The sequence below is a fragment of the Balaenoptera borealis genome, assembly GCF_965194805.1.
Source record: "Balaenoptera borealis genome assembly, contig: HAP1_SCAFFOLD_1939, whole genome shotgun sequence".
In the NCBI taxonomy this organism is placed as follows: Eukaryota; Metazoa; Chordata; class Mammalia; order Artiodactyla; family Balaenopteridae; genus Balaenoptera; species Balaenoptera borealis.
In genome coordinates, this window is record NW_028122320.1 from 41,487 (window position 1) to 59,057 (window position 17,571).

Sequence of the window (17,571 nt, forward strand, 5' to 3'; positions counted from 1 at the left end):
ACCATCATCTCCATGTCTGATAAAATAATAATAAAACAATGTATTTTATAGCAGACACATTGCACGTAAATGGAGACATTAATGAAATAAATTCAGCGTCCCTTCACCAATGAATCTCCTCACCATTGAGGAGATTTGTTACCAGTCTTTAGGGTCTCCTTTCTCCTCAGCCTTTGCAGTCTCACCCTAACTAGGCCCCTGCCTCCACCCTTGCCCCTTTGTAAGTAAATATCAAGCAAGCATCCAGATTGATATTTTAAAACTAACTCAAATCATGTCACCCCCCTGCTTAGAACCTGTCAGTATATTTCCATTATACTTGGATTATAATTCAGACTCCTTCAAACAGTGCAGGACTCTACCTAATATGGCCCTATCCACCTTTCTGACCTCATTGCTGTACATCCAGCTTTCCTGCCTTCTTTCTGATCTTAGTCCCTGTTGTGGACTGAATGTTTGTATCTCCCTCAAAATTCGTATGTTGAAATCCTACCCTGCCCCTGGCTTTAGGAGGCCAGGTCTTTGGGGTGATTAGATTACATGAGGTCATGGGATTAGTGCCTTTATATGAGTGAGGAGAGATCTTGCAGCTCTCTGCTCTTCACCATGTGAAGGTAGAAAAAGCCAACAGTCCACAAACAGGAAGAGGGCCTGCAACAGAACTTGACTGTGCTGGCACCCTGATCTCAGACTTCCAGCCTCCGGAACTGTGAGAAATAAGTGTCTGTTGATTATAAGCCCCCAGTCTGTAGCACTTTGTTACAGCAGCCTGAACAGACTAAGACAGTACATTTGAATTGTGAGAACTTTTCTGTGCCTGGGAGTTCTTTCTTCTGCTTTGTGAAGATTTGGCTGTTTCTCATTCAGGCCTCAACTCAAATACCAACTGTTCCGAGATCTTCCTTGACCACCCTACCTACCTCAAGTAGCTTCTCCATCTTAAACTCTGTATCCTCATATTTGATTTCATTCACAGCACCTATCAGCACCTGAAATTAGCTTGTTTTATTCATTTGTTTATTAGATTATTGTGATCTCAACCCTATTCATGCACTTTAAGCGCTGCTTTATCCCAGAACCTAGAGGAGTACCTACCACATAGTAAGTCTTTATTCACTAAATATCTATGGGATAGATGACTGAATGGGTGGTTGGTTGAACTAAAGAGTAGATGGAAGGATAATCTGTTGAAGGAGGAGTTTGAGGCCAGAACTCAGAATTAACTAGCATGAGATCTTTTATTGTGATGAATTGTATCTTCTCAATTTACTCATTTGGAACATTCTATGGAGCTTTTTGAACTGATTTTTGAGCTTCTTCAATTTATTTTGCAAACTGTACTGCTATCAAATATTTACCTGAGTCTAAAAATAAAGGAAAAGCAGCTAGTTTTTCCATATCTTTCACCGACACATTCATTGTAAATAGTGGTTTAGTTTAGAAACAAATGGAAAATGAGGAACTTGAAACATCTATTTTCCTATTCACTTTTAGGCTTTCTCTTTCAGTATGTGCAACTCAAGGTCTCCTGCCCATTTCACAATGTCCTTCATTGAATGTCCTGAGCAGCCTTCTAGAATTAAGAATTCAATTTAGTTGAGTGAAAGAAATAAGAGCATTTCTCAAATATGCAACAACAAAAAAAAATTTTCAGATAGCACAGAAGCTAACAGCCTGCAAGAAATAGGTCCAGATCTGCCCCCTTGAGAAAAGCAGCAGGATGTAACTGGCAAGAATTTGGGTTTTGAAGCTGGGCAACCCCAGTTCTGCTCTATAATTTTGGGCAAGTTATTTCAACCTCGTTAAGCCTCTGTTTCCCCTTCTGCAAACTGAGGATTATAATATATAACTTACAGGGATGTTATGAGCCTTAAACGAGACAATGTACATGGATTAACACACAGAAAGCATCAAGTAAATATTATTTCTCTTGCCCTCTGTTATTTGTGTGATTAAATATTTTAGGGTTGAAGTGTTTGGGGATTATCAGTAATATCAAACTCTGACTTCATAGCCCCCTTGAGTGTGTAGAGAGGGAAGAAGTAAAATTTCTAGATTCATGAACAGAAACTATCATGGGCAGAAAGGTTCAGAGCAGATCTTCTCCTGGTGTTACTTGGTTTAAGTAGTACAGGAAGTCCATCATCAAAAACATTTTCTCCCAGACTGTAGATAATCCTTCACTTTGCAACAGTTAACTTAAATGGTCTAAATAGATACTAAGGGCTCAAAGCATCTCACATTAACCCTTCAGGAAAGGAATTATAATTATTATCCCCATCTTACAGATGAAGAAACTGAGGTTCAGGGCATCACAAGTAACTTCATCAAAGTCACATAGGTATAAGTGGTGGTATACGTGGTGTCCACGGTCTTCTGAGCTCTTCACTGGTCATTTATCGTCTCTGTGATTCTCTGCTTAAAGCAGATTGTCTTGCTTCTGAATTCTCATTGAAATCCATACAGTGAGATAGTAAGAGTTTTGGAAAGACCTGGGAGAACTACAGAAGGAAGAACTTTGGACAGCATGCTTGGGTGAATGGTGGGATGGCACAGGAGAAGAGCCACAATGAAGTGGCTACTTGGAACTGAACAGAAAGAAACGAACTATTTCGAAATGGTACCTAAAGGCAAGTGAGGAGGATTGTGTGTGATATGGAGGGTTTCTTCCCTTCCTATCCCCGAAGGGGAGGACCCTCTGAGTCAGGAAGGACAGTATGACTGCAGGGACTACTCTTGCCATCTTTGGTTCATATGTCATCTTTCTAAAAAGATGAACTAAAGAGTGGAGCTTGTGGTGGTTAAATTTTATATGTCAACTTGGCTAGGCTATGGTGCCTAGTTTGGTCAAACACTAGTCTAAATGTTGCTGTGAAGATATTCTGTAGTTGTGATTAAGATCTCTAAGGAGTTGACTTTAAGTGAAGGAGATTACTCTTGATGATATGGTGGCCCTCACCCAGTCAGTTGAGAGCCTTATGAGCAAAATCTAAGGTTTTCCAGGAATTCTGCCTCAAGACTGTAACTTAGAAATCCTGCCTGAGCTTCCAGCCTGCTGGCCTGCCCTACCAGTTTTGAACTTGCCAGCCCTCACAATCCTTTAAGCCAATTACTATATGTCTCTTGGTTCTGTTTCTCTGGAGAACTCTGACTGATACAGAGCTTTATGAGAGGAAATGATTTAGTGTCTAATATCATAGTCTGTATTTCGTATCTGCATATATTTTGTGTTCTTAAAGGTTTAAAATTATGATCCTGGACATGATGGGGATCTTGTCCAGATAGGTAATCACATGATAGGTAATCAGGCACACCTTCCTACCTTAGGACCTAAGCCATCCCAGAGAGATAGGTGATAGTCTTTTCCCTCTTTTTTGGTGTTGAGAACTGATTCTGTATGCACCCATTCTATATTCTAAACCCAACAGAATATGATTTAATTTTATAGAGTATTAGTCTCTGTTTTTGGTATCAATATATAATTATTTCCTCTGATTCTTCAGGAAGAGGAAGAAAAACTGGTCAATAATTTCTTTATAGCAACATTTCATCATGCAGTTGAAGGGAAGTATAACACGGCTTATCATTAAGTAGATTTAGATATATTATATCAAATCATATTTTTCAAATCCGTAGAAGCTGGAATTACACGCTAAAGTTCTCCCTACATTTGAAGATTATAGTATAAGTAGGTCTGAGACAGAACCCCTAGCTAAAGTAATTCCTGCCCGATTTCCCCCAAGTCCCCCTCTCGCTCATAAATTGCTTATTCTCCTTCCCAGTAATTAGTAAGGCAGACCAACTTCTCCCCACTCCCTTCGCCAAGCTCCAGATGGCCTACAAAGGCCAATCAAACCTGCTCAAACACAGAGCCTTTAAGATTTGGCTTTTCTGACTCTGTCTTTGGCACACACACACACACACACACACACCCCATCTTGCTTTCCCTGAAAGCCTTTCTTTAGATGAAATGATCCTAGCTTCTTATTTCCCCAACCCTTTAATCATTTTGTTTCTGTTCTCTGAACTCTTTCCAGTTTCCCTATATACTGTATAAGATGTGGAAACCAAAACCACACACCATTTTCTAACAAGGTCTATGCATTGCCAAATCTAGGGAGGCTGACTTACTTTTTCAATCAGCAATCAAAGCCAAGTCCAACAGGTTGTTAACAAGTAGATGTCTGAACAGTTGTGACACCCCCATTCCAATAAAGCAGTGCCTTGTAAGTAGATAATTATTCAGTGTGGAAAGGTAATTGACTAGCTTTCACTCAAAGGAATTTTTAGAATATTCATGTATTTGTTTAAGACAGCATGAAGGATATAGCTAGTGAAGAAAAAGATAAATAGTATTCAATCCTGCCCATATTTTTCTAGGTGTAATTGCTCTTTGTGTGAAGTAAAGGAACCTGATCTGTTTCCTGGGACAAAGCAAAGTTCACTGAAATACATATACATAATGTATGTTATAATAATTCCAGGCAAGAGAAAGCAAAGGAAATACCCAGAGCCCTGCCAATCCCGCAAATATTCAGTGAGAAAAACACCTGGATTCTCCCCAAGCCACAGCTGTTCAGTTGGAAAACGCCTGGATCCCATTGAATCAAGGCAGTCAGGAAAAAGAGCCACATCCGGCCCAGTGTGTCTCCGCAGTACGACAGGCACACATGAATCCTATTTGATCAAGACAGTTATTTTGGAAATAAATAGATCCTGCTGGTTTCAAGATGGTTCACAATTAGCACCCACAGATGGGGATGAACTGGGTACAGATATTATCTATGAGAAACTCCCTCAATACACAGACATTTGGTAAGAAAACTTGTGCCACAGATTTTGGCCATGTCAATATCTCGGTTATTTTTCTCATGGAACATATATGGATCTGGCAGCACTGCTAGTTGATTAAGTTTGCCTGGATCACACAGGATCTGAGGGTTTTGCCTTCTTTAGATTTAGCAGTGTGTGTCTGCAAAGAGAAATGCAAAATTGAATGTCAACCTTATTCGTTAGTATGATCAACAACACAGTAGCATAATCACAATAGGAATGTTCCAGGCCTTTCTGAACACATGTGAATTAAGGAAAAAACTTATCTCTAACATCATAATTTACATTTTCCACATATGTCCATCTTTTTTTTTTTGACATAAATATCTTTTGTGTCTAAGGCAACATTTTCATTACATTTTCCAAAAATTTTTCAGCAATTCATAACAAAAATACTACTATCGGTCCTGAAACAAACCTGAAAATTAGGCACATATTTACACAAATTAAATAATCATTGAATTTTTCCACTTCTAGGCATACAGAGTTTCTTACAGCTACTATAATTTATAAGGAGTGAATCAGTGCTTAATACTTTTAAGGACTTTTTAAATTGCAGTCCAAGCAAAACCTAAGGAGAGAGCCTATGCTTTGAGAAGCCACAGACTTGGAGTTTGAGGGCTCTAGAACCCTGAGGTCCTGGGAGAATCTCTTCTACACAGTGAGTTCCCCAGAAAACAGGAACGCCATCCCTGGAGGGGCCGTGGTAGAAACTGCTTCATAAGTTCAGGTGCCCCTCAACATTTTTCTGCTGACTGCTGATTTCTTATTTCCCATAACTATTTGTATCCAGTGCAAAAAATGAGAGAAAAACAGAGGAATGAAATTCCAGAATCTCTTGGCTTGGCAAGATACATTCAATTAATAAACCATTGTCCTGTAGAAAAGCAGGCCTGAATCCCATGGTCAGCGATCTCCATTCTGACCACTGCACCCTGAGTGTTTTAGCCATCAACTGAACTCCAGTGCACCTACAGCAGGGACCACTGCCTTTGCAGGAGCTTCTCTGCAAGACCACTTCCTGTCTCTGCAAATGTATATTGTTTTCCCCTCTGCCTTCATGGGCTTTCATCTCTAACCCTTTATTATAAACCCAGCTTCCGAGTTTTTGCTGTGTGCTTTATCTTCAAGATCTCCTTTGAAGGCCTTCAGCCTCTCTTCTCATGTGTTTTTATTCACCTGCTTCACCTATGAATTTTATTCACTGTTCTTTCCTTCTTTTAATTCTTCATCTCCAATCCAGGCATAATGGGGAAGCTTAAATATAACAGGCAGAAAAAAAATGCAGTATAGATGAGATGTTTAAAAACCCAAATGAGAAATACCTTCATGGGGCACAGATGAATGTTAAAAGCTCGGAAGCAATCAGCAGCAATCAGACAGGCAGTTGCTCATTTGTGAGCAGGTGTGCAATGCAGCCCATGAGGGAAAAGGCAGAGCTGTACGAGGCTGCAGAGTGGCCACAGCTGCCAATCCTTGAACTTCACAGGTGCCCAGAGTGAAGTATTCCCGTAACACAACCCTTCCACAGCAAGCATGTCACCAGCAGCAAAGCCATAGTCACAGATCCAGGTAATCTGAAGGATTATTCAGATTCGGAATCACTTTCCCCTACCACTAGACAGGCATTCCCAGAGTCCCCTGCGGTAGGTAAAAGAATCCCTCCCCTCCAAGAAGATATCCATACCCTAATCCCCAGAATCTTACATGACAAAAGGGACTTTGCAGATGCGATTAAATTACAGATCTTGAGATGGGGAGATTGTCTGGATGGTATGAGTGAGAAAAGGAAATGAGAGGGTCAGAGTCTGGGAAGGAGATGGGACAATGGAAGCAGAGGTCAGTGCGAAGGGGCTGTGAGGGAAAGAATTCAGGTGGCCTCTAGAAGCTGGAAAAGGCAAGGAAATGGATTCTCCTCTGAGCACCGAGGACCACAGCCCTGCCAACACCTTGATTTTAGCCCAGTGAGACCTGCGTCGGACTTCTAACCTCCCAAACTGTAAAATAATACATTTGTGTTGTTTTAGGCTGCAAAGTTTGTGGTAATTTGTTACAGCAACAATAAGAAATTAATACATCCCTGGATCATGCCAAGGCCACTTTGTCCTCCTTCCTGCCTTCTCCGCAGCGAATACCTATGTTTCCAGTGCCTCTGTTGTCTCTCAAACATTTAAGTTCCCATTATAAAGAAGGCGGAGTTATCACAGCATTGGTTTCGCTTCCAGCCACCAGTATCTCCATGGATTAGTTCCAGCTGGAAATGTGGGCAGATTCATTTCAGAGAATGTGTTTCTCACAATGTCAGGATCAGTTTTTTCCTTTGACTGAAATACATTATTCGAAGTTTTATCCTTGTATAAAATGTTTTAGAAAAATATCTACAACAAAAAAGCACTCATGTTTAAAAGGTTGAAAGAATACTGTGCAAATAAAATATAGTCATGATTGTTAAAACCTTAACTAGATGAGCATTTGGGGTACAGTTGAGAGGTAGCCACAATTTATCTGAGGTAGAGAACAGAGTCTTTGGGAAGGGGGTTAAGAACACAAAGCTTACTTTTAAAGCAAAGTGTTTAGCCCAACAACCGGAAAATGGGGTTCTGGTTATATTGTGGAGAGAAAAAAATCCTGAGTGTGGAAACAATCTAAGTTCCATAATGGTCCATGAAATCGACTCAGCAAGGGGTTATGGCCCAAGAGGTAGGAAACCTGCTAAGACACTGGCAAGGAATCTCTTTCCTTTCATCTTTCATTCTCAAATGTAAATGCACTGGTAGATTTCAAAATTTTCTGACGCCCTCTAAGAAATACATTTTATATCATAAGCTGCTACACACGTACAGATGACGTAGCTGGGACAATGGTTCCATGACATCTACCTCCCCTTGCAATGTGACATGTGCTCTGATATTTCCTAATTTGTACTATTATTTTTCTTTTTTTTTTAACGCTGGCCTGCACCCACTAAGTGGTCATGACCTGCAGTTTAAAAACGCATCTTCAGTAATACTATTTATCACCAAAGTAGGCATTTTCTGCCCAATTAGTACTAAGAGGGTTTTCATTATCACCTAGTAACTTCAAATGAAATGACAGTTTGGAGTTGACTACCTTTAATGTCTTTTCCAACTTCATGATTTCCTAGTTTTTCCTTGAGAGGAAGATTATTTTATCCAAAGTTTCTTTTTTCAGAAGAATGAATCAATAACTGACAACTTGGAACCTTCCCTCCAGCAAGTTTCTTTAATAAATAAATGGTTTATCTGAGATAATTCTGGCATTTCTTGTTCATCAGTGATTAATTCCTAATCAAAATCAGGAATTATTGAAAGTATTGCCACATTTTTGCAACATCAGCATTGGTATTTGTGAATTTTGATTTCAGGAATTGGGGAACCAGAGTCAGTCCTAAGAGATAAGGTATTTTGAACCACTTCCTGCCAACATTTTGACTTCCGACCTTGGATCCTAGCCAGCATCTCCTTAAAATCCCCTCCCGTCCCCATCTGTATATCTGCTCACGGCGGGTAAGGCTAGAGTCCTAAGAGTCCCAGAACACTGCTCACCATCACTTTGTTTTCAACAATTATGCTTCACAACACACTTCTCAGGTTCTTGCCTATAAGATAGGAATGACACTAAGCTCTCAGGGCTGAGGAATAGTTAATAAACTGTGCTAACCCTACAGAGATGCAAAACAAGAGCAATCACTCATCGGTTTGCTGAGAGGTGACAGATTCCAATTTCCCATTTTCCAGAGACATTCTCCTCATTACTAAGCAAAATCGGACCAGTTAACTTATCCAAGATCTATAGCTCGCTGGGATGATCTCATGGGTCTGTGTCCCTGATGGGGACTCCAGCCGGTGGTGCTGGGGGTGGCGAACTGACACAGGCAGACATATTGCCTAAATAGGCTCATCCACCTGGCCAGCTAATTTCCCTTCTATTTCAAGAAGAGCAATTATTTTAAATTGCCATATATCAAAATGACTTTGGCCCCCAAATACAGCAAATCAATAAACTATAATGTAAATGAGTGTCTCCAACTAATTTGATTAAAAAAAATAATAATAAAGATAAAAAAAGAGAGTGAGGCAGAGCTTATGCTGCTTCCTTTAGAACTGAAAATTCCAGAATTTTCCAACGCCATAATTTGGACTCCTAACATCTTAGAGGTCCCTACCTAGTCAATTTTAGGAAGTGTTATGCCCATGCCTTGTACTATTTGATTGCAGTTAAAGATAAATACAAAAAAGTAGTTAAATTTTATTAAATTTTATAGTTTTTTCTTTAGACATAACTTTTTAAAAAATTATGATGAGTAATTTTTGAAATCAAAAGACGTTTTAAAAGAGTAATTGAATAAAAAGAAAATCTGAAATCTCTCTATTAATTCCAGAAAACCTGGATGTCAAACTACAGAGCTGTTCCCAAGGTAAAGCATCTAAATGAATATAAATTTCCTCTTGTGGGCTGACCTTGCAGACAGAGGCTTAAAACAATAAGAATAATGTCTCAGGGTGGAAAAATACATAATTATCTTCTATATTATTGGATGAATAAATTACTGCATCGTAAATTATATTAACCTCTTTCTCTTCAAGTTTGCGTAAAAATTGCTTTCCCTCATGTCCTGCAGGATTCTAAATATATTAAATCCACTGCTGATCACCTTTTGGTTTCTTCCAGCCATCTTTAAACCAACATAAAGATGAACAGTTTAAATCATTCAATTCTCTCATTATTTCTGAGGGTTTATCTAACATCACTCTTCTGTTGTAGGGACAAACAAGTTGCCTGGCCTTTGCAGGGATCCAGTCATCTGCTCCCTACACAAGCAGATTATTGGGGTGTATTGGACTCTCACAAGGGGGAATGAGAGCCAATTTTTTCCAGCTGGCATTCCAGAAAGAAGCCGTCCAGACCTATTAAGAATACATATTAAGCATTCAAGGAAAAATCTGGTAGACAAAGTTCCCTAATCTAGAAGAACTTACAGTCTAGTCAGGGAAACAGACAACTAAAAAAATAATTACATTACAAGATAAATAATGCTGCAATAAGGTGCAAACCAAAGTCTAGTGGGACTCAGAGGGCAGCTTCACTTTCATGCAGATCCAATGTGGCTAAGAGACTTCATCGCTTTATTTAGTTACCTGTTTACCATCTGGCCTGCCCCTACTCTAAAATGTCAGATCCTTGTGTATTTTATTTACTTCTCTGTCCCCAAGTCCCACAACAGTATTGAATTAATGCAGGTTGGCATCATTTCAAATCTATAGGTTCCAACCTCAGTTAGGTCTCCACAGCTGTTCAATAAACACTTCAATCGACAAATTCCATTCCTTGAGTCATAAGAACACCCACCCGCCCATTCACTTCATCAAATGCTCTGGCCCACTCACACCACAATGGCAATGCTCCCACAAGGGCTCCAGCGGGTCTCCAGCAACTATATTTAGGGCACTTCTAATACATATCTTGTTCGGCCTCTCTGCTGCATTAGACAAGGCTGACGAGTCCCTCCTTTAAATGTGTCTCTTGTGGCTTACACAAAACTTTACTCTCCCGGTTTTCTTTCTCTTGACCTGCTGAATCAAAATCTCCATGGACAGGATGCAAGCATGTGCATTGTTTTTTTTATTTTTTAATTAATTTTTATTGGAATATAGTTGCTTTACAATGTTGTGTTAGTTACTACTGTACAGAAAAGTGAATCAGCTATACGTATCCATATACCCCCTCTTTTTTGGATTTCCTTCCCATTAGGTCACCACCAAGCACTGAGTATTGTTTTCAAAGAGCCATAGGTAATTCTGGTACACAGGCATGGTTGACAACCACTTTCCCTGGCTTTCTTCCCTTCTCACTTTCTTGTCCAGAAATGGGTTTAAACTTCAGGAGGATGTAAGGGTTAATGTCAGGATGGAAGTAGAGGGGGAGGACTAGACAACTTGCCTTAAAACCACCTTTGTACCAAAAAGACATCTCTTTTCCTTGGATTACATGTTTCCAGAATGCTACAATAGGACATTTTAATCAAGATGCCCTTAGACACAATTTACATGAAAGCAATTGTTGTAAGAAAATATTAGTCGCCATACAGAGAATATTGTTATTACCATGGTGATTATTATTTAGGAAATAAACTGTCCTCCACCACTGATAACCCTGCACTTGCCCACTCCCAGCTTTCTGTCTAGACCCGAACTATGAAACGCTTTCTTTCTCCTTCAAGTGCTAATTCCTCATTCTTATCTGATGACTAGTCTTTTCCAGCTGATATTTTACAGGCACCAGGCACCTTCAATCCCAATAAACTATTTTCTCCCCTAAACGTATTTTCTCTCTCTGATATAATTCAGTTATAATAATGTGACTATCTACCCAGTCACCTAATTTAGGACTCTCTCAAAGCTCAAAGCAATCACTGAGTCCTATTGACTATACTTCTAATTACCGTTCAAATCTCTTTCCATCTCTCTGACATTGTTTTAATCTAGACAATTGTCTTGTTTAAACCACTGGATCTGCTTCTTAACTAGCTAGACAGCCCCTAGTATCTAAACATGCTCCTTCCTCTCCATTGTCAACCTACAAAATACTGCTATAGTCATCTTTCCAAAACACAATCTGATTATACCTGTCGTTCCCCTTGTTTAAAGACCCACCAATGGGACTTCCCTGGTGGTGCGGTGGTTAAGAATCTGCCTGCCAATGCAGGGGACACGGGTTTGAGCCCTGGTCTGGGAAGATCCCATATGCCACAGAGCAACTAAGCCCGTGCACCACAACTACTGAGCCTGTGTGCCACAATTACTGAAGCCTGTGCGGCTAGAGCCCGTGCATTGCAACAAGAGAAGCCACCACTAAGCCCACATACCGCAATGAAGAGTAGCCCCCGCTCACTGCAACTAGAGAAAGCCTGCACCCAGCAACAAAGAGCCAAACGCAGCCAAAAATAAATAAATAAATTTATATATATAAAAAAAAAGAAGACCCACCAGTGTCTCCCCAGTGAGGACCAGAATCAAAACTCCTTAGTCCACATTTCTCCAAAGAAGATATACAGATTGCCAACAAACACATGAAAGAATGCTCAACATCATTAATCATTAGAGAAATGCAAATCAAAACTACAATGAGATATCACCTCACACTGCTCAGAATGGCCATCATCAAAAAAATCTAGGGGAGGAGAGAAGATGGCGGAAGAGTAAGACGCGGAGATCACCTTCCTTCCCACAGATACAGTAGAAATACATCTACACGTGGAACTGCTCCTACAGAACACTCACTGAACGCTGGCAGAAAACGTCAGACCTCCCAAAAGGCAAGAAACTCCCCCCGTACTTGGGTAGGGCAAAAGAAAAAAGAAATAACAGAGACAAAAGAATAGGGACGGCACCTGCACCAGTGGGAGGGAGCTGTGAAGGAGGAAAGATTTCCACGCACTAGGAGCCCCTTCGCGGGCAGAGACTGCGGGTGGCAGAGGGGGGAAGCTTCGGAGCCACGGAGGAGAGCGCAGCCACAGAGGTGCGGAGGGCAAAGCGGAGAGATTCCCGCACTTCCCGCACGGAGGCTCGGCGCTGACCAGCACTCACCAGCCCGAGAGGCTTGTCTGCTCCCCCGCCGGGGCGGGCGGGGCTGGGAGCGGAGGCTCGGGCTTCGGTCGGATCGCAGGGAGAGGACTGGGGTTGACGGCGTGAACACAGCCTGAAGGGGTTAGTGCACCACAGCTAGCCGGGAGGGAGTCCGGGAAAAAGTCTGCAGCTGCCGAAGAGGCAAGAGACTTTTTCTTCCCTGTTTCCTGGTGCGCGAGGAGAGGGGATTCAGAGCGCCGCCTAAACGAACTTCAGAGACGGGCGCGAGCCGCAGCTAACAGCGCGGATCCCATAGCAACAGGGGCGCAGAGGGAAAAACGGAGAGACTCCCGCACAGAGGCTCGGCGCCGAGCAGCGCTCACCAGCCCGAGAGGCTTGTCTGCTCCCCCGCCGGGGCGGGCGGGGCTGGGAGCGGAGGCTCGGGCTTCGGTCGGATCGCAGGGAGAGGACTGGGGTTGGCAGCGTGAACACAGCCTGAAGGGGTTAGCGCACCACAGCTGGCTGGGAGGGAGACCGGGAAAAAGTCTGCAGCTGCCGAAGAGGCAAGAGACTTTTTCTTGCCTCTTTGTTTCGCGGCGCGCAAGGAGAGGGGATTCAGAGCGCCGCCTAAACGAACTCCAGAAACTGGCGCGAGCCGCGGCTATCAGCGCGGACCCCAGAGACGGGTGTGAGACGCTGGGGCTGCTGCTGCCGCCTCCAAAAAGCCTGTGTGCGAGCACAGGTCACTCTCCACACCGCCCCTCCCGGGAGCCCGTGCAGCCCGCCACTGCCAGCGTCCCGTGATCCAGGGACAACATCCCCCGGGAGAACGCACTGCGCGCCTCAGGCTGCTGCAACGTCACGCCGGCCTCTGACGCCGCAGGCTCGCCCCGCCTCCTCTGTACCCCTCCCTCCCCGCAGCCGGGGTGAGCCAGAGTCCCCGAAGCAGCTGCTCCTTTAACCCCGTCCTGTCTGGGCGGGGAACAGACGCCCTCAGGCGACCTACACGCAGAGGCGGGTCCAAATCCAAAGCTGAACCCCAGGAGCTGTGTGAACAGAGAAGAGGAGGGGAAATCTGTCCCAGCAGCCTCAGAAGAAGCGGATTAAAACTCCACAAAAAACTTGATGTGCCTGCATCTGTTGAATACCTGAATAGACAACGAATCATCCCAAATTCAGGAGGTGGACTTTGGGAGCAGGATATATTAATTTTTCCCCTTTTCCTTTTTTTTTTTGTGAGTGTATATGTATATGCTTCTGGGGGAGATTTTGTCTGTATAGCTTTGCTTTACAATAGCTTTATTTTACTTCACTATATTATAGCTTCTTTCTTTCTTTTCTTTCTTTCTTTCTTTCTTTCTTTCTTTCCTTCCTTCCTTCCTCCTTCCTTCCTTTCTTTCTTTCTATTTTTCTCCCTTTTACTCTGAGCCGTGTGGACGAAAGGCTCTTGGTGCTTCAGCCAGGCATCAGGGCCGTACCTCGGAGGTGGGAGAGCCAACTTCAGGACACTGGTCCACAAGAGACCTCCCAGCTCCACGTAATACCAAACGGCAAAAATCTCTCAGAGATCTCCATCTCAACATCAAGACCCAGCATCACTCAATGACCAGCAAGCTACAGTGCTGAACACCCTATGCCAAACAACTAGCAAGACAGGAACACAGCCTCATCCATTAGCAGAGAGGCTGCCTAAAATCATAATAAGGCCACAGACACCCCAAAATACACCACCAGACGTGGACGTGCCCACCAGAAAGACAAGATCCAGCCTCATCCACCAGAGCTCAGGCACTAGTTCCCTCCACCAGGAAGCCTACACAACCCACTGAACCAACCTTAGCCACTGGGGACAGATACCAAAAACAACGGGAACTACAAACCTGCAACCTGTGATAAGGAGACCCCAAGCACAGTAAGAAAAGCAAAATGAGACAACAGAAAAACACACAGCAGATGAAGGAGCAGGGTCAAAACACACTAGACTTAACAAATGAAGAGGAAATAGGTAGTCTACCTGAAAAAGAATTCAGAATAATGATCGTAAGGATGATCCAAAATCTTGGAAATAGAATAGACAAAATGCAAGAAGCATTTAACAAGGACGTAGAAGAACTAAAGAGGAACCAAGCAACGATGAAAAACACAATAAATGAAATTAAAAATACTCTAGATGGGATCAATAGCAGAATAACTGAGGCAGAAGAAAGGATAAGTGACCTGGAAGATAAAATGGTGGAAATAACTACTGCAGAGCAGGATAAAGAAAAAAGAATGAAAAGAACTGAGGACAGTCTCAGAGACCTCTGGGACAACATTAAACGCACCAACATTCGAATTATAGGGGTCCCAGAAGAAGAAGAGAAAAAGAAAGGGACTGAGAAAATATTTGAAGAGATTATAGTTGAAAACTTCCCTAATATGGGAAAGGAAATAGTTAATCAAGTCCTGGAAGCACAGAGAGTCCCATACAGGATAAATCCAAGGAGAAACACGCCAAGACACATATTAATCAAACTGTCAAAAATTAAATATAAGGAAAACATATTAAAGGCACCAAGGGAAAAAAAACAAATAACACACAAGGGAATCCCCATAAGGTTAACATCTGATCTTTCAGCAGAAACTCTGCAAGCCAGAAGGGAGTGGCAGGATATACTTAAAGTCATGAAGGAGAAAAACCTACAACCAAGATTACTCTACCCAGCAAGGATCTCATTCAGATGTGATGGAGAAATTAAAACCTTTACAGACAAGCAAAAGCTGAGAGAGTTCAGCACCACCAAACCAGCTTTACAACAAATGCTAAAGGAACTTCTCTAGGCAAGAAACACAAGAGAAGGAAAACACCTACAATAACAAACCCAAAACATTTAAGAAAATGGGAATAGGAGCATACATATCGATAATTACCTTGAATGTAAATGGATTAAATGCTCCCACCAAAAGACACAGGCTGGCTGAATGGATACAAAAACAAGACCCATATATATGCTGTCTACAAGAGACCCACTTCAGACCTAGAGACACATACAGACTGAAAGTGAGGGGATGGAAAAAGATATTCCATGCAAATGGAAAGCAAAAGAAAGCTGGAGTAGCAATTCTCATATCAGACAAAATAGACTTTAAAATAAAGACTATTACAAGAGACAAAGAAGGACACTATATAATGATCAAGGGATCGATCCAAGAGGAAGGTATAACAATTGTAAATATTTATGCACCCAACATAGGAGCACCTCAATACATAAGGCAAGTACTAACAGCCATAAAAGGGGAAATCGACAGCAACACAATCATAGTAGGGGACTTTAACACCCCACTTTCACCAATGGACAGATCATCCAAAATGAAAATAAATAAGGAAACACAAGCTTTAAATGATACATTAAACAAGATGGACTTAATTGATATTGATAGGACATTCCACCCAAAAACAACAGAATACACATTTTTCTCAAGTGCTCATGGAACATTCTCCAGGATAGATCATATCTTGGGTCACAAATCAAACCTTGGTAAATTTAAGAAAATTGAAATCGTATCAAGTATCTTTTCCGACCACAACGCTATGAGACTAGATATCAATTACAGGAAAAGATCTGTAAAAAATACAAACACATGGAGGCTACACAATACATTACTTAATAATGAAGTGATTACTGAAGAAATCAAAGGGGAAATCAAAAAATACCTAGAAACAAATGACAATGGAGATACGACGACCCAAAACCTATGGGACGCAGCAAAAGCAGTGCTAAGAGGGAAGTTTATAGCAATACAAGCCTACCTCAAGAAACAGGAAACATCTCGAATAAACAACCTTACCTTGCACCTAAAGCAATTAGAGAAAGAAGAACAAAAAAACCCCAAAGCCAGCAGAAGGAAAGAAATTATAAAGATCAGGTCAGAAATAAATGAAAAAGAAATGAAGGAAACAATAGCAAAAATCAATGAAACTAAAAGCTTGTTCTTTGAGAAGATAAACAAAATTGATAAACCATTAGCCAGACTCATCAAGAGAAAAAGGGAGAAGACTCAGATCAATAGAATTAGAAATGAAAAAGGAGAAATAACCACTGACACTGCAGAAATACAAAAGATCATGAGAGATTACTACAAGCAACTGTGTGCCAATAAAATGGACAACCTGGAAGAAATGGACAGATTCTTAGAAATGCACAAACTGCCGAGACTGAACCAGGAAGAAATAGAAAATATGAACAGACCAATCACAAGCACCGAAATTGAAACTGTGATTAAAAACCTTCCAACAAACAAAAGCCCAGGACCAGATGGCTTCACAGGTGAATTCTATCAAACATTTAGAGAAGAGCTAACACCTATCCTTCTCAAACTCTTCCAAAATATTGCAGAGGGAGGAACACTCCCAAACTCATTCTACGAGGCCACCATCACCCTGATACCAAAACCAGACAAAGATGTCACAAAGAAAGAAAACTAGAGGCCAATATCACTGATGAACATAGATGCAAAAATCCTCAACAAAATACTCGCAAACAGAATCCAACAGCACATTAAAAGGATCATACACCATGATCAAGTGGGGTTTATCCCAGGAATGCAAGGATTCTTCAATATACGCAAATCAATCAATGTGATACACCATATTAACAAATTGAAGGAGAAAAACCATATGATCATCTCAATAGATGCAGAGAAAGCTTTTGACAAAATTCAACACCCATTTATGATAAAAGCCCTGCAGAAAGTAGGCATAGAGGGAACTTTCCTCAACATAATAAAGGCCATATATGACAAACCCACAGCCAACATTGTCCTCAATGGTGAAAAACTGAAACCATTTCCACTAAGATCAGGAACAAGACAAGGTTGCCCACTCTCACCACTATTATTCAACATAGTTTTGGAAGTGTTAGCCACAGCAATCAGAGAAGACAAAGAAATAAAAGGAATCCAAATCGGAAAAGAAGAAGTAAAGCTGTCACTATTTGCAGATGACATGATACTATACATAGAGAATCCTAAAGAGGCTACCAGAAAACTCCTAGAGCTAATCAATGAATTTGGTAAAGTAGCAGGATACAAAATTAATGCACAGAAATCGCTTGCATTCCTATACACTAATGATGAAAAATCTGAAAGTGAAATTAAGAAAACACTCCCGTTT